Below are 21,819 nucleotides of genomic sequence, written 5' to 3'. Positions count from 1 at the left end.
AAGATAGGGTTGCGCTGCGGTCCGTACGCCCCAATGAGGTTCCCAGTCCCACCGGCGGTGAAAAGGCAATGCTCCGTGTTGGAGCTCATAAGAAAAAGAACACAAACCTGAACATGGCGGAAAACGAATGTGGCGGCATTCCAGCGCTGACCCTAGTTTTATTTATTTATTTATGGCATTTGTTATACACCCAAACCCACAGGTATCACGGCTTAGGTTACAGAGTGCATACTTGTCTGGTTACAGGATAGAGGCATTACATTATAAGCAGAATTGACAGAGACGATAGAGAGCACATATTTGCATTTGGGTTACAGATGGGTTATGCAAGCAGGTAGAAGAACAGTTAGAGGTTACACTATACGTAGTGCTATGTTCAAAAACAGATTGCAGGTAGCAAATTAGAATTTGTTAAAGAGACAGGTTTTAAAGAGACTCTTAAAGTGCTTGTGTGAGGGTTTGTTTCTAATGGCGGGGGGGCAGGGGGTTCCAGATCTTGGGTGCTGCTACTGGGAAGCTGACCCCCCTGAACCCTAGAGGTCTTGAACCTTGGGACAAATAACTGAGTGTTGGAGTCAGATCTAAGGATTCCGGTGGACCTTTTTTGTGAGGTAGAGTTGTTTAGGTAGGGGGGCTACCTTAGTCACACATTTATGAGTGACACAGAGAGTTTTGAAGAGAATTCTGGCTTGTATGGGTAGCCAATGAACTTCCTTCCGGATATGGGATATGTGTTTGTTTCCTTTTAATCCGAAAGCTGCTTGTAAGGCTTTGTTTCGCAACAGTTGAAGTTTGGATGAATTCATACTTGTGGTTCCTAAAAGGAGGATGTTACAGTAATCTAATTTGGATAGTATGAGGGCTCCAGCTAGGGTAAGGCAATTTTGTGGGGTCAGGAATTGACGACTGAGTGCAATAGGTTTTGCCGTATAAGCAGTAGACGATGAGAGGGCGCTGATATGTTTGGTCAGCGCAAGGTTGGAGTCTAGGTGGACACCCAGTGTTTTGACTTGCTTAAGAACTGGGATGGGTGTTCTATCAATAGTAATGGAGGAATAGTCGGCATGTAGAGATTTTACTTTAGCAGGCGAGCCTACGATGAGGATCGCAGTTTTTTCATCGGTGAGGTACAGACTGTTAGTGGGCATCCAGTTTTGGATAATGGAGTACAGCTTCATAATGGTAGTTGTGTCAAGCTCATAGTTTCCAGAGATGGGTATGAGGATCTGAGTGTCGTCAGCGAAGTTTGTGTATATGACACCCATGGCGTCCAGGGCTGAAAAAAGGAATTTTGTATATGCATTATACAGAGTTGGTGATAGGCAGGAGACTTGGGGGACCTCTAGGGGTACTGGAATTGGATCTGTGCCTTTGTTTCCAATAGAAACTCTTGAGGTGCCTTTTGCTAGAAAAGATTTGATCCAAAGGGTGGCTTCGGTGGAGAAATTGAAGTTTGCTGCTAACGCTTTACATAGTTTGTCATGGTCCACCAAGTCAAAGGCAGCAGAAAGGTTGAGTAAGAGGAGGATGCACATATTACCCGAATCTCTTATGGCATCCATCTGGATTTTTAGGTCTAATAGAGTTGTCTCTGTACTATGATTGGGCCGGAAACCAGACTGTCTGGCTCCTAACAGGCTGTTGCTTTCTAGGTAGTTTTGGACTTGTGAGTAAGCTAGTTTGTCAACTATTTTCAGCAGAAAGGGCACAGTGTTTATGGGGCAGTAGTTGGTCGGTATGGTGGTGTCAAGGGATGGTTTTTTGAGGAGAGGGGTGACACATGCTTCTTTGATTCTGGCAGGGACAGAGGTGGTTTTAAAGGAAGCATTAATAAAGTTTGTGATAATGGTTGTTAGCGTAGGCGCACACAGTGTAACTAGATGCGCCGGGAAGCTGTCGCCTTTGCAATTGGAAGGTTTTAATGTGGAGATGGTGTTAAGGATCTGATCTTGGGAGACCGTAGAGAATTTGAACTGAGTGGCTATTTTTTCCTGAGTCGGCGTCTGGTGCTAAGGGTGGTTAGCTTTTTGCTGGCCAAGAGATTCCTTTTGGCAAGTATTTTATTTTGGAGTGTGAGAATTTTGGAGGCTTGTGTGTTCTGGGTGGTAGTGCACCAGGCTTTACTAGAGTTGATGGGGATGGTGGAGGGGATAGAAGATTCCAATTCTCTGAGAATGGAAAATAATTCTTTGGAGTTAGAGGAAGCGTTGTTAATGCAGGTGTTGAGCGAATTGGCTTTGTGGATTATAACAGCAGTTTTGTAGGTTTTGTTAGCTAATAGAAATTCATTGGCTGAGGAGGTGGACGGGGCCTTTTTATGTAGGTGTTCCAGTGCTCTTTTATTGAGCCGGAGTACAAGGAGTTATTTGTTAAACCAGAAGTTGGTTCGATTAGCAGAATGGGGAATTTTGGTCTTGAGTGGAACTACTGCCTCTATGGTGGATTTAAGGCAGTTATGGTACATGAGGGCAATGTTGGCAGGGTTGGTGCCTGACCGTGGAGAGGTCTTTAGGGATTCCGTTAGAGTGGGGATGAGGCTGTCTGCAGTGAGATTGTGGTATTTCGTATTGCAATGGCGCAGGGAGTGGGTGGAGGTGAGCCTTGAGAGCTTTGCGTCTTTAAGATGAAGCCTATTAGAAAACGGTCCGACCAATTAATTTCTGAGATGTATTCGATCATATTCTTCCCTTAGAGTGAATAGGTGAACTGGCGTGTTGGGTAAAGTGCATTTCGTGGAGGGTCGGATAGAAAGCACTAGCTTTGTGATCAAGTTTGTCATTGAATCCCAAGTAAATGTCACCTACTATGATGAATTTGGTGTTAGGTTTTAGGTGAGAGGTGATGAGGAGTGTATCATCTGATTTTGGGAGGTTGGTATTGTTATGAGCTCTATGAATGAGGAGGAAGTTTGTGGTGGATTTGGGGTGAGTTGTGAGTTTGAGAAGGAGAAGTTCGTCACCATCTACAGGGTCTAGCGGGCAAGCTCAAAATTGTAGACAGGTTCTTGCTATAATAGCTACTTCTCCTCCGGTCGTGTCTTGGCGGTCAGCCCCGAGTATAGTATAGTCTGGGGGATGGCCATAGATTGCAGGGGGCCTGATGCTTGGTGAAGCCAAGTTTCCATGATCACAAGGAAGTCTAGCTGCTGATTTAGAATGACGTTGTATGCGTCTATCTCGTGAGCTCCTAGAGATCGTACATTACGAAGGGCACCTTTGAGACTGTGAGTAGGCTCTGGCCAGGGAGAAGCGGGAGCCGTAGCAATGGCAATGAGGGAGGTGTCCAACTTGGGTTGCATGAGGGTGATGTCATGCGTCATAGTGGTCTTGAAGGTGGATGGTTTCCTGCGTTGGGTGCTTGTTTGGGGAGTCTGATCTAGGGTGTGGTGGCCTATTGAAATGCCCACGAGAGAGGTAGGGACGGGTTCGAATGGCGAGTCTAGATCATCTTGTATTACCTGAGATAGGGAGAGACGTGATCATAGGGGTTTTTGGTAGTCTAGATCTGAGACGTTTGAGGGCAAAAGTCCAGTGCATGGAATGGTGGGTTTTGGTGAACCTGAAGGGTTGGAGGCTGTGGAGATCCTACGGGGTGTGGTGGTAGGTTTGGTAACAAATTTGGGTCTAGCTTGATTAGATACGGAGGTGGGTTTCTGCATTACAGGTGGGTTTCTGCATTACAGGAGGTGGGAAAGGAGGTAGCTTGGGTAGGAAATGGTGTGGGGCAAGGGAGTGGGAAGTGTCAGTGAAACCAGAGTTTAGCAAGGCCATTATTGAGCTAGGCATAAGACCTGCTGTGCATGGTGGGAGGTTGTGCATGTTAGGATCAGTAGTCATTAGGTGGCGGTCAGTTGCTAAATAGTTTCTCTGCAAGGCTGTGGTTGGGGACTAGGATTTATAAATAGGATTTGGGTCCTTGAATGCGGTACCAGCGACGCTCCCTAGTCTGATGAGCCGTAGGTATGCTAATATCAAACGATTAACTGCGATATAGTTTGGGTAGACTAATATGGGAGGGGTACTTATACTAACATTGCTAAGTTAGTTTGTGCAGAGCAGGCTGTAGTTGCAATAGTAATGGGGGCAGAGTAGTGTCCATTTGGCAGAAGCTCTCCCATGTGCTAGGTGCGCTGCATACAGTGCAGGTTGTGGGAGCTGTGGGTGTTAAGAATAGTCTAAATAGCTCTAGGACCTGGTGGTTGGGTGTCGCTGGGTTAGTAAGCAGTGATTGTCATAAGGCAGGGGCGCAATGATGTTAGAATACAAAGATGAGCAGTAGTACTTAATATTTATACATTGTGGCTCAGTAGTATTATAGATTAACATATAAATGTGTACAGTCACATGGAAGCTTCTCAATTAAAGTTATGAACCAAGTGTGGTATGAGGAACACAGTAAAGTCACTCAAGCCGATGCGAGACGACATTTAGAGATTAGGCATCAGACCTATGGCAGATGTACACAAATGGGCAGATGCAGCTTATCAGTGGTAGGGTGCAAAAATGTAAACAAAGTACAAGATGAACAACAGGAAATGTATACGAGGCCATTGTGCAGCGCCATTTAGAAATTAAATGTCAGCCATATGGCAGATGCACACAAACGGTCAGATGCAGCTTGTCGGTACTCATGCGAGGCATAGGTCCTTAACTATGGCAAATATGTTTGTCAATAGCAGCAGTGTTCAATCGACTTTGTGGGAAGTAGAGGGTCACGATGGGGGAAGCGCAGAGGCTGCAGCATAGATGTTTCTTATGAAGCAAGATTATGAAGATTTCTTATGGTTCGCAATGAGCTGTGACAGTATGCGTCAGTAGGGCGGGGGGAGAGGCAACACTGGTTACAGCTTAATAAGGCTGAAGGAAAGATTGTGTAGGTGGTCTGGGCTGGGAAGTGGAGAGTTGTGCAGGGGGTTGACTTTGTAGGTGGGTAATTCGCTGAGTAGGCCGGTACATCGAGGTCTTCCCGGAGGGGCTAGGAGGAGGCGTGAAGGACTGGATCGAAGTAGCGACAATCTGCGGTGATACACTAGGCTGCTCCCAGCTCCGACAGGCTCAGACAGGAGCCTTAGATGTTTGCCTTTGATGGGGGCCGGCTTTCGCCTCTTGGTGCCTCTGACTGACCCAGGCCGAGGGCTGTGAATAATTAAGTGATCCAATGTCGGAGCTGAAGTGTGCTTCTGACCTAAACATCCGGGACCGCTGGCGGTGAAGATTCGAACATGCCGCGATAGCGAAGCTCAAAAAGAAATGTAATGAAACACGAGTCACCACGCGACAGCCTTCATTTTATTGGGAAACTCTGCAATACCCAGGCCAGTGCTCCTCCTGCAGTGATCCCGGGGCAAGAGGCAGCAAGTTCCTGATATGCCCGTGGTCGGAGCTTTCAAGTAAAAGAGTAAAGAGGTGAGGGACAGGCAAGGCCACATTGATCAGAATACAGTCTTTCATATCTTTTTATGCACAAAGTACTCATTCCTCTCCCAGCATGCTATGTTGCTATTTTGCCTACAGTGCATCTATAATGTAGAGACTAGTGCCGTTTATGCAGCTGTCAGGAACAACCTTATGTCAGCTCTGGGTGGCTGTTTGCCATGGGTCTTGCTTTTCCTGAAATTTAATCTGCATTACCTTTAATTGGAAGAAAGAAAAAAAAAAGTGTATGTGCTCTGAGATCAGAGCGAATGTAAAAGAAGGGAAGAACTGGACTGGCACATGCCCCAGTGCAGAAGCACGAGGGTTGCAGCTCTGGGGAGTGCGTGTGTGCCCTCCTGTGCCAATGTGCCGATGTGGCACCCGGTGCCCCCAGGTCATGTTTTGCCAGCCCCTGAAGTGAACTGTCCTGAAAAGATACTAGTGCAAGTTGAACTGGTCTTCTGCAGCCCTTAAATGCTTAAAGTGGGCTCAGTAACCATCCATCTAAATGATGTGAGCCTGCAGACTCTGGACATGCTTAAAGTGGCCTCAGACAGTATATAAAGCTGGGCTCCTGCAGAGTGACAGTCTGCTTTATATGGGGCCAGAAGCTAACAGTGGTGTCATTCAGTGGTTTAATTTCCACTCACCCAGTTTTATAAAGGGTCCTTTATTTTAGATGTGGAATTTCCAACGTGTCACCAGCAATCCACCATCCCTGACTGTCACCGTCAAATGTGTACCACTGTTCATTGTACGTTTTATGTTTGATACATCCGAAGTATGTGTAGGTAGTGATTGTCCCAATCTGAGTTCCAATGTACGTGATTATTGTTTGTACCCGGATTCCAAGCGTTACTGTTAGTGACAGTTAATTGATTTGATGTCCAGTGACGCTTGTCATTTGTTTGTTCACTATGGAAAAGGAGGAGTGTGGTGTGCCACCCCTTTTAGAGAACGAGTCCCTCCCAGGGCTGGTGCTAATGTCACATGTCAGTGATCATGTGACTTACTGAATAAAAGGGATGAGAGGTTTCCCACTCATCAGTCACAACCAACTGACTCCTGCCTGCTGTGTCGTTCTTTACAGCACGATGCTGGAGCTGCGTAGCAGGCAGAGGGCCTGCCTTTCAGGGCCCTCCAACATGACAGTGCCCTTGCTGGACAATGCTGTCCCTGATGTCTCCCATATGTAGCAGAGCCCCTGCCGGGCAGCCCTATAACGGCAACTCCGGCACCATTGGCCGTGATGGCCAGGATGCTCCCTGTCCTTGTGTCGGCTGGGTGCCCCCAGCACTGATGAACCCGGAACCTGTTGGCATGGCGGACCAGGCGCAACAATTCACACTCATGGCGGCGTGCAAAGACACCTAACATGCATGCACTGAAAACCAACTGGCAGAGGGCGCCTGTGACCCACAGCGTCGCCGCCAAAGCCAACCCGCCCCCCCTCCAGGCACACCCAACACTCCCCCCACCCCCTGCTGCATATACACTATACACACACAGCAAGCAGGCGCACAATGCCATTGAGCTAATCGGGCTTCAACCCTGCATCGCCCTGAAATGTGAGCTGAGGGGCGGGGCTGGAGCCTGATTAGCTGAATGGCATGGCGCGCCATACTTTTCTGTTAGTCAGAGAGGGGAAAGAAACCTTTCCTGAAACAGGTGACTTTAAAGTGTTACTGTGTGCGTGCAGAAAAATGTATTTGCACAAACGGAGCAAAACTTTAAAGCTGCTAGTTCAAGAAATGCTTCCCTCACCTCTGTGCCTAATAAAAAAATCAAATGGACAGATCAGCCTCTCCCTACGTGTGAACATTATATGTTCTTTCACATCTGAAGGGAAGGGGCTGATGTGCACACTTGCTTTTTGTTAGCAACGCGACGAAAGCCTTTTCTGAAACTAGCAGTGCATATTAGCTTATTCTGTATGTATGCAAGGAGTGTATGTAATGTATGTGTGAATGAGGGAGTTAATGTTAAAGGTATTTATATTGCGCACCGTCACCAACGGAGTTGGTCCCCAGGCGCTCAGGCGGATCTGTAACAAGAGTGGGGGGTGGGCTTAGGTTAGTCGTGTGAAGAGGGAGAGGGACAGTCAGAAAGGTGGGGTGCTGATGGCGGCTTCAGTTCGGTTTTCAGTGTGCGCTGAGTTTTGGTGTAGCTGCCTCGAGGCCTTGTGTGCCGTTGGTGATTTCTTTGTTGTTGTTGCGGTGTGGTGAAGTGTGTGCAGGTTGCTGGTGAGAGATGGTTGTGTGGGTTTTCGGGTGAATTAGGTAATCAGAGATTTGAAATTGGGTTAGTGGGTTGTATATCCAGGTTCTAGCTGATCTTATTATATTTAAGTGGCATTCCTGAGGCCGCCCCCTATGTTCCCTCTTTGTCTATATCTGATGTTGGTCTGCTGCTTGGGCCTAATTTGGGCCAGGGTACTATTGGTGTATCGTCTTTGATCTTCTGTCTTGGTCTAACATTATATTCAGTCAATTAGTGTCGTCATGTTGTGGCTAACTCTCAATTTGTGGTTCGGTATGACGTAGAATATCTTCCTTGGATTCTGTACGTAGTTGATAGGTTGTTGGGGTCCGGCTTCAGTGTCTTCACTCATTGTTACCAGGTGTGTGTGTGTGTGCCCCTGTGGGCAGTCTTCTGGTTATGCAATGAAGAGCCACGATTCGAGCAGTTTCCTGAATAGTAGGTGGTTTCTTGTGTTGCATATAGTCTTTGGTAAGTCGTTCCAAATTTTTGGTGCGAGGTGAAAGAGGATTTCTCTTGTTGTAAGGTTTTGGCTCCAGGCGAATGTTGTTGCTTAATCCAAGTGTTCTTGTTGGGTGATGTAGGTGTAATTTGTCTCTCAGGAATTCTGCGGCTAGGTTCTGGATTGCTCTGTGTATGAATTATGGGGGCTTGGGCTGCATATAAATGAGCGAGCTATGGTAAATGGGATGTTTAAATGAGTGAATTTTTAATTGGTGTGCACCTATGTGTAATGCTGGGCTGCTACCATTTGATACTTAGGCCGCATGCCAGACAACCCCTAGGGGTAGAACGTAGGAAGGGGGCAGAACCTCCACATGTGACACGCCCATTCTCTAAAGTGGCCCCTTCCATCACCAGTTTGGGTCTTGGGTCTTGGGTCTTGGGTCTTGGGTCTTGGGTCTTGGGTCTTGGGTCTTGGGTCTTGGGTCTTGGGTCTTTGGGTCCCCCCCCCCCCACCCCCCCCCATCCTAAATGTAGGTTTCGTTGCGCCCCTGACTGCAAGGGTCTTACTGTGCCTCCACAGCTGCAAAAACCTCCCAATCCTTCCTCCTGTGTCCGACACCGTTCTCCTGTCCTGCCCCAGGTAGCTTCAATCGCAGTCGCCTGGTAATGAACTAGGAGCGACCTCCACCCCATCCCAAGCCGTCCTCCACGTATCTTGCGTGTTCCTAACACTCCGTCTAGCTCTCCTCCCAATATGTCCAAGTAACCCCGCTCCGCCTCCTTCACGCCCACGGCCCACACCACCTCCTTGACGTGTTCTCTCGCTGGATGTTGGCATGGAGTCTCCTTCCGCCAAGATTCTCTTCCTATGGGCGTAGACGTTTTTCGTCAAAAATGTCCACGCAGCATAACACCTTAAAGGCATTCCAGAAAGTGTCGGCATACTTTTAAGCAAACACACAATGGTATAGGGTGTCATAGGGACTTTAAATGTGTGTTTCAATTGATAATGAAAGCGACATAACGCCCCCCTTTTACAAAAATCTTCCTTTCAGTTTCCTGGTAGCATCAGGTGAGTGCATGCAATCCAGCTCTTGTAATGAGTATTATATGCATTTCTTTTAGCGTCCATAAACTCCATTCACTCTCATCCATTGGTAAAAGGAGCCCTTTTGCAACCTTTGGAAATGCACGTTGAAGTAAGTGATTGCAGCTGAAGCTATAATTCGTTGCATTGCATGTACTCCTCACATGTTGAAATTAAAATTGTAAGTACGTGACTTTCTTAACCTCTGGTTTTGAAAGTACATAGGGCAGTCTGTTGTTGGTATTGACCCGAAGCTCATTTACGGTACAGTTCAGGCTTAGAAACGGTGGCTGATCAGTAACTAACGTTTGCTACTACACAGACCATCGTCTGATGTGAGTGACTATATATATATATATATATATACCTGCGCCGGCTAATGATTGCAGACGTGTCTGCAATCTCCACTGTCTCCAGTCCTGTTGTATACTCTGAAAGTAATGGCTGCAGATCCGGTACTTTCTCTGGGTCTAATGACCCTTCTGTGGATAATAATTGCAGGCACATGGTTTGTTCTATGTCTAATGGCTGCAGACACAGAAACAACCTGAAGAATAGCATCAGACACTACCTTCTCTAGCACTCATGGTGAATGCCCATCACATTCTATGGCTGGAGCGAATGAGTGCAGACATAATACCCGTTCTGGAGCTAATGACTTCCGATAGTGTACGTACCTGCTCATCAGCTACATCTGACAATACCTGCCCTGGGGCAAATAATTCCAGACAAAGTACCTGATCTGGGATACCAATTCCACACACAGTACCTGATCTGTAACTAATGACGCTTGATATAGTTATTCCGTTACATATGACGGAATACATGCCACAGGGCTTATAACTACAGGCACAATACCTGCTCTGCGACAATGATGGCACGCACAGTTGGTACTCTGGGGCTAACGATTCCAGTCACAGTATCTGCTCTGCAGCTAATGGTATTTAACACAATACCTGCTCATGAGCAAATATGACTGCAGAAACAGTAAAACCCCCATGCCCCGTTTCCTTCCACTGTGCCCTTTCCCATTCCTAATTCCCCTGACACCTCGAACCACACTCAATGAAATAAACGTACAGCGTAAAGAAGTGATAAGGAGGGATAAAACAGCTTGACAGGATTTTCAAAACGCGTTTGGTGCAACTGATGGGATGCTCATTCTCGTCACTTGCGCCAAAAAGGTGGAGAACCGCGCACAAAGGACATTTAAATGTGTGCATCATTGAGGTGCGCATTTTCCCACCAAATGCTCAACTGCTCAAGGCAGAGGGTTGAAAGGTGGTAGGTACTGGGTATTTTCAAGTAAATCCTGATTTTCAAAGCACAAGGGGGTGGAGGGAACATTTCCCTGTGCCTATATGGAACAGGTGCAACAGGGATATCAAATGTATGGGAAGGTCACTTCTGATCCTTTCTTGCAATGTGTGAGTAAATGCTGCGTGTGAATAAGCGAGTGAATGTTGAGTCAAAGAATGTGTGTGTGAGAGTGTTTGTGCTGGGCCGGGGAGCTCATTTTGGCTGGTGAGGGCAGCACAGTAACAATGCACTATTTGTAATGGGTATCCATCAGAGTGTCCAGTACAAAATGCTGATTTATTTATTTGATATATGCTTTTATTTGGTGGCACTGGCATTTTGGGGCACTCAGTCCAACAATTTTTTGCTGTGGCATTGGTATGACATTTATTTTTTACTCCGATTCTATGACAACGCAAGCATGATGAGTATTATGTGTCTAGACTGGCATTTAGGGCAGCCAGCCAAGCCATGTTGGTTACATGTGATTTTTTTTGTTTGTGGGAAAACACCCCAAAGAATTATTTTTTTAAAAACCCAAAACATGGAGAGAAAAAAAATCGAATTTGACTTTTTTGTTGTTTTTGGGGGGTCTCTCCCAACCCCCCTCACTTTTTTTCATACTTTCCTCCACCCCCAAAACTACTATTCCCATTCCCCACTACATTTGTACACTTTTAAAAAATGTGTTATTTTTTCTCTTTGCTTTGGGTTCTTAAATGCATTTTTAGTTTTTTTTCCTGATTAAAATCACTGCATATCGCCATTTCTTACTGTGACCTGGCTTTTTTCACTGGTCATCAAGGGTAAAGCAAACATGACAAGGGTTATTACGCATCTAGACTCGCCTGCATTGTGGAGCCAGTTTGGACATGTTTTCTTGTTGTGACAAGAGGTTCTTAAAGGCAAAGCCAACAGGATTGTGTGGCAGAGCCACGTTGGGCATATTTACTTATAGTATCATTACTGGTATTATGTGCAAAGCAAACATGAATACTTTGTGAATTAATATATATGAATACTGGCATATATTGATGCAGTCAGCATGGCAATGTATTGTTTGGGAGGGTGCTGGCTTCCTGCTTTTGACTGGGATGGCAAAGGACTCTCACCAAGGGAGAGCATGCTGTGTTTAGGCCTCTGGCTTCCACTTTGGCCCAACATAGTCTCAAGCTTTACCCTTGCTACATTAGGGATTTTGAGGGGGCTGGGTGCCTGCTGTTGACTGGGATGGCAAAGGATTCTCACCCATGGGGTGCATGCTATTTTCAGGTCTCTAGCTTCCACTTTGGCCTAGCATAGTCTCAAGCTTTACCCTTGCCACATTGGGGATCATTCGGCACAAGTGCAACTAAGCAAAAGCTGAATAACAATCGGCTTTAGTCTGCAAATCATCCTACAAACTCTTTAACGCTCTGAAGTAATTAGTAAGTCATCCACAAATCATCAATAACAAACATGTTTCATGGTGATGCTCTTGAAGCAATGAGTCTCTTGAAGTCTCTCTCATCTGACCTTCAGCTAAAACTATCTTCCTGCCTTAGTGCCATAAAAAACTGGATGTCTTCCCACTTTCTCTCCCTCAACACTGACAAGACTGAAGTCGTATTCTTCCCTTCTAACTCTCTCCCTCTTCCCTCTCCTCTGCCTTTCATTCACTTTCCTCCCTCTAATCTCCCTATCTCTCTCCATGCTCGTAATTTAGGCATTCACTATGACTCCTCTCTCTCCTTCTCCCACCATATCTCTCTCACTTCTTGCACCTGTCGCTATCACCTCTTCAATATTCGTAAAATCCATCCCTCCCTCACCTTCCATGCTAGCAAACTCTTAATCTCCTCCCTTATCTTCTCCCACCTCTTCTACTGCTCTTCCTTATTCTTTGGACTACCTACTTCTCATCTCGCCCCCCTCAAATCTATCTACCATTCTGCTTTTCGTACCCTCTGTCTCCTTACCCCGCGCGACTCCATCTCTGCCTCCCTCTCTTCCCTTGCCTGGCTTCCATTTCACTCCCAACTTAAATTTCACTTTCTCTGCCTCGTCTTCAAATCTCTCCATGGTCTTGCTCCCGCTTATGGATCCTCCCTCCTCTCTTTCTAATCTCCCTCTCGTTCCCTTCGGTCTGCGGACCTTTTCCTTCTCACTGTTCCCCCGGCTCCTTTTGCTCCCTCCCGTTTCCGCTCCTTCCAACTCTTAGCCCCCCTGCACTGGAACTCCCTTCCTCTTGCAATCCGCTCGACCACCACCTTTTCCTCATTCCGCACCTCCCTTAAATCTCTTCTTCTCAACTCTCCCCCTTGAAACTCCTTCCCTTCACCCATGCCCCCCACCCCACCCTATTCCACTACTCTCCCTATTACCCTCAGTTAATTGCTCTTCTTGCTGTTTTGTTGATTGATTCATATTGTTATTTGCTTCTACCTTTACTGTTTATGTTTATGTATTAAGTTGTTCAATTGTACAGCTCTTTGGTGTAAAGTGCTTTATAAACCAATAAATACAAATACAAGTAATTGGCAGGTCATCCCAAAGCATCAGGGACAATCATGCAATCTCTTGATTTGATCAGCAAGTCATCCTAAAATCATCAGGAAAAAAGTGTTTTCTAAAATGGGGATGATGTTAGCATAATCATTAAGTCACCCTAAGCTCATCCCCAAATCCTCATCCACCATTCTGAGACATTTGCTGATGACTTTAACAGCGTGATAACGTCTGTTGATGTGGGAATGACTTCTAGTGTAGTTCGATCATCATCAGATGACTCCAGGATGGTCTCTAAAGTCATTCTTTTAGACCAGGGCAGATTGGGTGTTTTTCAGAAGCTGTGAAAAGTGTTAATGTTGGATGCTCCAAATTTTCCACTCTGACCAAATGAGGGAGCACTTGTAAAATGTATGTTCAGTCTACCTTTTGTGGAAAATAGATTATGTGAAATAGGCACAGCAAGCAGGCATATTGTGCTAAAGCCTGTATCTCAGTTAATGTTGCAAACAATCCTTGAGATATGTTTAGCAAATTGCACCAAGAAAGTGGCCATTGTTTTTTCATTTCAAAAGTTTATGCTGTGACAAAGTTGGGAGATTTGGGACAATCCAAACTTCATAAGAAACTCTGATGAGTTGGGAATGAGGACCCCCAATATCCTATATATTAAAGGTTTCGTAGTGTGTAATAAAGTGGCCCTACTAAATTCTAGCTTAGTCAGGCTTTTTAGTGCCAGATCTGGGTGAGGTGGAAATAAGATCTTAAGGTACAAAAGATATAGCAGTACTATCAAATGGACAAGCAGCTATGTTGCTATCAACCAGTTTCTGATCATATTATTTAGCACATGCTAAATAATGTAACCTCTACCCAGGAGTCAATCTAGCATAGTAAGAGAGGGAGTTAGGAGAGGAGTAAGGGGGCTAGTGCACAAAGGATTGGTGGGACTAAAATACCATCTAAAAAGCAAGTCCCATGCATGAGCTGTGCAGGATATATTTCCCTAAATAAGAAATTAAGCACCTCAAGATGGATAACGCATTCACTGGCGAACTATTGAAAGTTAGAACTGAACTCGAGAGATACAAATGTGCAAATCTGGAGAAGCACAGAGCTCCAATAGGTATTGTGGTGGGCTGTGCCCTGTTAAAATTTCGTGCCAGGGCAGCCTTGCCAAGATTTTAGGGTACATTAAGAAAATGGGAATGGATTCTTCCCTCCTGCATGCGATTAGTGCTCTACATGAAAATGCTTCTTTTTAGGTTTGCTTCAATTGACATAGTAATTTATCAAGAGAAATCACCACATTCTGGGGCGTTAAAATTGTCTTTGCCACTTCATTATTTGTATCTCGTGGACCTCCCTCATCACTTTCCATTATCAAGAAGCACCACCCCAAGTTAGATGGGGAAGGTTTGCAATTTCTAGTGTATGCAGATGATTTCATTATTTTAGACGCAACACAATCTGGTTTACAAACAGTCCTTGGGGGGAGCGGCTGAGTGGGGGGAGCGGCTGAGTGTGGGAAAGGGCTGAGTGTGGGAAAGGGCTGAGTGTGGGAAAGGGCTGAGTGTGGGAAAGGGCTGAGTGTGGGAAAGGGCTGAGTGTGGGAAAGGGCTGAGTGTGGGAAAGGGCTGAGTGTGGGGAATGGCTGAATGTGTAGGAATGGCCGAGTATATCGGAATGGCTGAGTGTGGGGAACGTACATAATATGCATTGATTTGCGGGAACATTCGAATGAACATATATGATACCACACCTCACACCTACTCTCCTCCTTACACCATCACTCAAATAGAACACAGGGATACTATGACACCATTCGGTATAACTGTTCTCATATCAACATCTCCCGCTCGCTCCCCATCACTCTAAGTAACCACCGCTGGTTTAACACCCCCAGCCAGGCGTTTCTCCTCAGGCCTAACGCAGCCACTCTCGAGCTGGATTAATTCTGCCGGAGCGTACACATTCTCCTGACCTCTCAACCACCACACCTACCGCTAAGAAGCAGCTACCACATTAACCCCGCACCAGCTGCACACATACTTTGTGCGCACACGCACCTTTTGTCTCTCTTCACCCTCTCTACTGACTCGAACCTCGGTTCCCAAGGGCGTTCAACCTACCAGCGCCTTCAGACCATACCAATGGTATATAAGGCGCTATATAAATGCAAAATAACAATAACAACAATAACAATTTATCAATTCTTAGTCAGGACCGGAGGCTGGCAATATGCTTCTCTTTCTTTATTTAAAGATATAAAGAAAGCTCAGCAGCAAGATATTTTTGTGCACCTGAGCGCAATAGGTAATATGCATAAAGAAGGTGCACTAAAAAAAAAAAAAAACACAATAAAACACATAAGGTTATGTGCATTAGTCTCCAACATGTGACATTTGTCCTCCAATAGGTATGAAGATCCCCTCATAAACGGTCCTGAACATGATGTAACTTTCTCTTTCTTTGCTGCTCACAGCAAGGGATGAGTAGAGTTCATGTTCAGTACTGTTTATGAAGTGTTTGCATTATTTTAAAGATCATTATTTATACCATTGGATTTAATATTATTACTATATTGCTAACGTGTTAAAACGTTTTATAGTGTGTTTGTTATTAGTTTGCCCGCTTTGTGACTCTGTGACTTATTTTGCTTGTTTCTCTCCGACGCCAGCTGTTTCCTGCTGGCGTCTGAGAGCGCGCATCTACGAATGCTCAGTTCGCATTCTTGTTACATTTTATGCTCCCTGTCAGCGTTCCTAACATCTGACTGAAGGTCCGCTGAAGCGGACCCTTGCGCATCCTTGCGCTCACTTCACCGGTTCAGCAAACTTCCCTACAGGGCTTGGGGAAGCCGACACGGCTTACCTCAGGCTGCGCCGCTTACATTTATGTTCCTGTCAGCGTTCCTAACAGCTGACTGAAGGTCCACTGAAGCGGACACTTGCGTGTCCTTGCGCTTGCTTCCCAGACCCAGCAGAGTTCCCCACAGGGCTCGGGGAAGCTGACCAGGCCGCGCCGCTGCCCGCGTTCCACCAGGGGGAGCTCCCGCTCTCCCTGGTCCTTTTCTCAGTTTTCCGGCACTCGCGGAACGCATTCCGTTACAGACTATTACAGATTTGCAAACGCGAGCGCCGGAGACTCTCTCTCTCTTTACTACAACATTATTCAGATTAAGCATATTAAAAAAAAATAAGAGAAAACCAAACGAACAGTAAGAGAGAAAGATCCTTTACAAGCAGGATCATCTCAGCTTCATTACTCTTCCTGCTGGGCTAGAGAGAAGGAGTTCAGTAAGCCCAGAAGAGAAGAGAAAAAAAAGTGAGAAAGGTGCATTAAATTGACCATGGCAGCACATTACTCCCCTCCATCAGATCAGTCTTGGTCTTAGTGTGAGGAAGATACTTGTAATATTGATGACGTGGCAATGGCAAAAAGCCTTCAGAAGGTGCTGCAATCTTCTGTTGAGACCAGCATTAAAAAGGACGTTACATATATGCTCCTTCCTATACAGCAGTGTCTGGACACTATGGAAGAGTGCATGCAAGAGGTCTCCCCACCAGGGAGAAAAAAAAGAACAGAAAAGGAAGCACCTTACAGAAAGGGGATGTAGTCCGGCTCGCAAGAGTAGAAGCTCTCTGACCCCTCGCCCCCTCCAGAGCCAGCCAGAACCTGCCACTGCGGCTGTATCGGATGCCTTCTCCAGGCTAAAAAGAGCCTTTATGAATAGGAAGGTAACCCCTTCCCATGATGGACCCTCTTACCCCGAGAAGGACAACAGGGGTACTAGACCCTCAAGCCCGGAGGGAGATGGACAGGGCATGGAAGACGACCAGAACAGAGGCGTGTATGACGCTGATCACTCTCACACCTCTGATGAGGCCATTCAAATCGTGGGTTCAAAACCCTCAAGCTCGGGGATTGCGGCAGCCCCCATCCCCAAGAAGACAGCCAGGGAGCAGTCTCCTTCAAAGGGGATGTTCGCACCCAAAGATCTAATACATCCCAGATCCATTGACTGGGAGCCGCCGTCTAAACAACTAAATACATCTTTACCAGACTACGCAAGACCCTCGATAAAGAAGTCAGAGCCATACTCCGGGCCGAATGCCCCCGTCCAGAAATTCCAGACAAAGTGGCTCTAACCACAGAGCTAGACTCTAAAATGATTACATTTTTGGGCAATGTTAGGAAGAATTCTCATAAATGGCTAATTTCCCTTACCTACTGAGTCCCTCAGCAGCTTTGCTGGATTTCTAGGATTTTTTTTTTTCACCTGGTCAGAGTGTGAGCCTTTTTCCCACTCTTACATGTGTTTTGCTGTGTGTATTTCTACTTTTTGTGAGATCTTGGGCACTGGAGACTCACCTACTCCATGGCACCATGTTTTTCATGTGTGTTACACAGCACCTTCAGTGCAGTGACACAGGGTTGTCTTTATTTGACTTCCCACTGACTCTGGGGCTGACTACTGTTCCTCAGAAAAGATAAAGATGCCATTAACTTTATTTAGTTACTTTTGCCACAGACCCAGTACACCCCATCTACCATGGAGTATTGGAAAGGGTTAATCCCTACCCCTTTTTGTCTGTGTCTCTTTTGAGCATTGTTTCGCTCCCTTTACACTAAGACTTGGCTGGTGGCAGTGGTATCTGCCCTATTTTTTATACCGCGGTTATCTTAAATAACCATGCTATTGTTTTAGGCTATTATATTAGCCTCAAACATAAACCCGCTTGACCATATATATTTTATTATGGTTCCGGCTGGATTTATTCACCATTTCTTTTTGTAAATGTCTTTCTCGTGTTTCACTCTGCGCGCCAAACCAGGTTTGGTCACTTTGTTCATCGCATTTTTCGCGGGCTTCCACACGGAAGCCTGAGAGTCTGGGTAGGCAGGATGTGAGGGAGGGGTTTTAGGACCCCTGCCATGAGTTCCCTTGGTAACCCAAGTTGCACTCCTGTTTGATTGGCTGGGCGACTGTCCTTGCCAGGACAGCCACCCTGCTGTGTGATTGACAGCCAGGCTGTATGAATGGGGGAAAACTGCATAAAAAGCAGGTCTTTGGGACTGGAAGAGCAGAGTCGCCACTGGAATGAAAGAACCTACGAGGAACTGACGGAAAAGGACCCCTACCACGACTGAACCACCCAGTGAAGCCTTGTTGCAGGTCCAAATCTTAAGAATCTGACGACAGAGAAGATCCTCCAGGAAACCTCTTCCATTGAGCTGGTGGGACCAACCAGTTCAACCAAGCTGCAAGCCCAGGACCCCTCCTCTGGTCGAATTCGCTGTACAGAGCTACAGTGGGCCGGATAACCAGGAAGGTTGGACCCTGCTTGGGTTTTAAGGAGCGCACCTTTTATTTGTTGCTTTGCTCTGCTGCTGGTTTCTTCCCTGGGTAGTGCGTGACCCTCCACTCTTCCTACTTCTGATCAGTCCGACATTCGCTTCAGGAACCGTGAGCCTGCAGGAACTACCAGGAACTTCTGCCTCAGCTACAACTCCCTCTCCGTTTTAAGGTACTGTGCAAATCCAGTTGTTCGTTTCGTTCAGCTGTGGTGAAAGTGTTTGAAATCTTTCTCCAATCCGAGGGCTCGTCCTTCTCTTCTCTTTGAACTAACTTTTCTACCAACCAACCTCGTCCGGAAACCGTGCCACAAACTTTACCGCAAACTACACTGAACTGTATTATCTTGAGCAAAAGAATTTTGAACCATTGACTTTGGCCCCAAGCCTTTTCTATCTGATTTGATCATTGTATTCTCTCTTGTTCGATTGCCCTGAGTACTTACCTGTTGTGTGATTCAATTTCTGTTAACTTCTGTCTTTTCATCCCTTTTAAATTGCTGGAGTGCCATTTTGCTCCCACTTCATTTTATGAGCTTAACTTGTCTGGAATTTAAAGGAAGTGGTGTACTGTATTAAGAGTGTGATTTTTAAACTGCTTAGAATAGTGAAATGTTATACAACTGAAGAGTGGAATAAATGTATATTCTTTTACTTGAAAACCTTGAGTCAGTGTTTGCCTGAATCATAGTAATTGCTGTCCTTTGTGTAACTATTTGATACTGTTCACTTACTCTTGAGAAAGTCTGGCTGCTCCGCCACTGTGACCACTTTGACTGTGTAGTACAGGTTTGTACCAAAGGTGAATTTGTACTGTCACTTGTAGTCTTAATTGTGTGTGGTGTTCCCAAAGAGTACTCCATATAATTCTGCCTAACATGCAAAAATGTGAAGGACCCTAGAAAAGGCATCGACCGCGCCTGGAAGTCCTGTCAGGACAAGGTCCTGGACGTCACTGGTTCACTGGCAAAGCTTTTGGACCTGGCGGAAGCGGCCATCGACACAGCCAACCTCACTGACCCAGTGATTCTCTCGGGTTGGGCCCAGCGGGCCATCTGCCTACTAGGAAATGCCAGTTGTGCTATATCAACTGAGTGTCGTAAAGGCATGCTGTATAAAATCAACACCAAGTTGAATGAATTAGCGGATACCGAGTCAGGTGCTGCTGCACAGGGCTTACTTTTTGGGGATCCTTTCATGAAGGAGATGTCACAATTTGTCGGTACTTTCACCGCATTGGACAAAGCTCAGGCCTCCATCAAGAGAGTCTTAGCTTCAAAATTTTTCTCCAGGCCCGGACGAGGTCGAGGTCGATCCTCCGGTTATTATTTCTTCGATAGAAGACCTCAACACTCCCGGGGCCAGCACAATGCCTGGCAAGAGCGCACAATACCTTCTTTCCATCAAGAGGGTATGGAAGAGGGCGTGCCTGGAGAAGAGCAGCTAAATATCCAGCCCAGCAACAACCCTCAGGTCAGTGTACTCATCACAGCGCCAGCACCCCAAGTGCCTATAGGGGGGAGGCTTGCTATTTTTGTGAGCGCTTGGGATACCTCATCGGGAGATGCCGGGGTCAGGGACACAGTTCGCGGTCTGCGCCTAGAGTTTTTCACGCAACCCGTTCAAGCCTGTCACCCTGCCCTTATAGTGATGTCCGAAATAGATCAGATAGCGTTAGACAACGAGATGCACAGTTTATGCCAGAAACAAGCGATTCGCCCCTGCTCAAGTCAAGGTGGTTTCTTCAGCCCCATATTTCTGGTAGCAGAAAGCAGAAGGTGCAGCCAGTAATAAATCTAAGAGCTCTCAACTATTTTATCGTCTGGAATGGCAGAGCCATCTTCGGATCCACCCCAGATATCGTCATCGAGTCAGATGCCAGTCGCTCCGGTTGGCGAGCAAGATGTGGTTCGGTAGCCACGGGAGAAACTTGATCTCCACAGGAATTGGAGATGCATATAAACTGCCTGGAGCTTCTCGCTGGCTCTTTCGTAGTTAATTCCCTTGCCATAGACAGAGTGAGTTGCTGTATCTTGCTGAAGCTGGACAACGTATCCGCAGTAAGATACATCAATCATCTGGGTGGCACCAAATCACATTTGCTAACGGAACTGGCCAAAGACTTTTGGCATTTCTGTCTGGAACACCGGATCTCCGTCGCTGCGGAATATCTGCCGGGTCTCTGGAACGTGGTAGCGGACTGGCACTCCCGTCATTCCACCGCCTCCAGTAGCGACTAGAGGCTCAACAGAAACCTCTTTCTCTGCCTCCAACAAATCTGGAGCCCCATGTCCAAGGATCTCTTTTCCTCCCGCCTCAACACTCAACTTTCAGTGTTTTACAGCTGGAGACCAGATGCAACAGCCTCGGCGACAGACTCATTCCTGCAGCCTTGGACCGAGGGAATTCACGATGCATTTCCCCCCTTTAGCATGATAGCGAGGACCCTGGCGAAGGCCCGTCGTGAGCAAACAGAGCTGGTCCTCATAGCCCCAGGCTGAACCTCTAAGACCTAGTATCCAGTTCTTCTGGAACTTTCTACAGATTTTCCAATCCTTCTACCCCACTTTCCAGATATTCTATTGGGTCTGCTAGGACAACATCACCCCCTTCTCCTCAGCGGGTCTCAGACCCTGGCAGCTTGGAGGATTTCAGGGCAAGGTGGAGAATTCCAGGCATGTCACTCAAGGCGATTAGTCTCCTCGAGGACAGCTGGGCTCCCGCTACCCTTAGAAGATACTCCAACTCCTCAAGGACCTGGTGCCAAGGCCGGTTTCAGCACCTATAGAAGAAATTCCCAATTTCCTGGCCTCCTTAGTGGAAAGAGGCCTTGCCTACAGGACAGTCAATGCCTACCGCTCGGCGATTTGAGCAGGCCACAACCGCATGCAAAGAGTGCAACTTGGGGAGCATCACCGGTCTGCAGATTGCTAAAGGGTATTAGGTTTACAGTGCTGCCTCCGTCCCGTTATGACAAGCTTTGGGACGTCAGTACTTAACTCCTCGTTAGGTGCCCATGACAGAAATAGATTATCACGTATGGCTCTCTCCGGCAAGCTTACTACGTTGCTCTGTTTGGCCTCTTGCAGGAGAGTTTCGGACATCAGGGCCCTAGACCTAGCAGGCAGGACCTTTTCTCCTGACGGTTTTGTGTTCCACGTATGCAGAAGAACTAAATGCGATTCAAAAGTGATTTCTTACCCCGCTTTTAGGGAACAACCCCAACTTGGTCAAATGTTTGAAAACCCACGAATAGGTAACAGCTCCCCTCAGAACCTCTCCTAGCGGTCAGCTACTGATAGCTCTTCGCAAACCCCACAGAGAAGTTTCGGACCCTACATTAGCACGCTGGGTGCGTTGGACCCTAGCACAGGCAGGGATAGACACTATTCACTTTGGCGCCCACTCCGTGAGAGGAGCTATTGCCTCCAAAGCCTTTCATGTAGGTGTCCGTTTAGAGGACATCAT

The 21,819-nt window shown here is 46.5% G+C and overlaps 1 protein-coding gene across 1 annotated transcript in view; it reads left to right on the top strand.

The window, feature by feature from the left end:
* Positions 1 to 9,163: 9,163 nt before the first annotated feature.
* PGM3 (phosphoglucomutase 3) overlaps positions 9,164 to 21,819 on the top strand; it is a 518,766-nt gene continuing 506,110 nt past the window's right edge. The window contains exon 1 of the mRNA XM_069606327.1: positions 9,164 to 9,192. The gene's annotated coding sequence lies outside the window, so the exon portion shown is untranslated. The remainder of the gene's footprint in view (positions 9,193 to 21,819) is intronic.

Source organism: Ambystoma mexicanum, chromosome 4p (assembly GCF_040938575.1).
Source record: "Ambystoma mexicanum isolate Mex_15411 chromosome 4p, UKY_AmexF1_1, whole genome shotgun sequence".
NCBI lineage: Eukaryota > Metazoa > Chordata > Amphibia > Caudata > Ambystomatidae > Ambystoma > Ambystoma mexicanum.
This window is presented reverse-complemented; position numbering and strand designations above follow the sequence as displayed.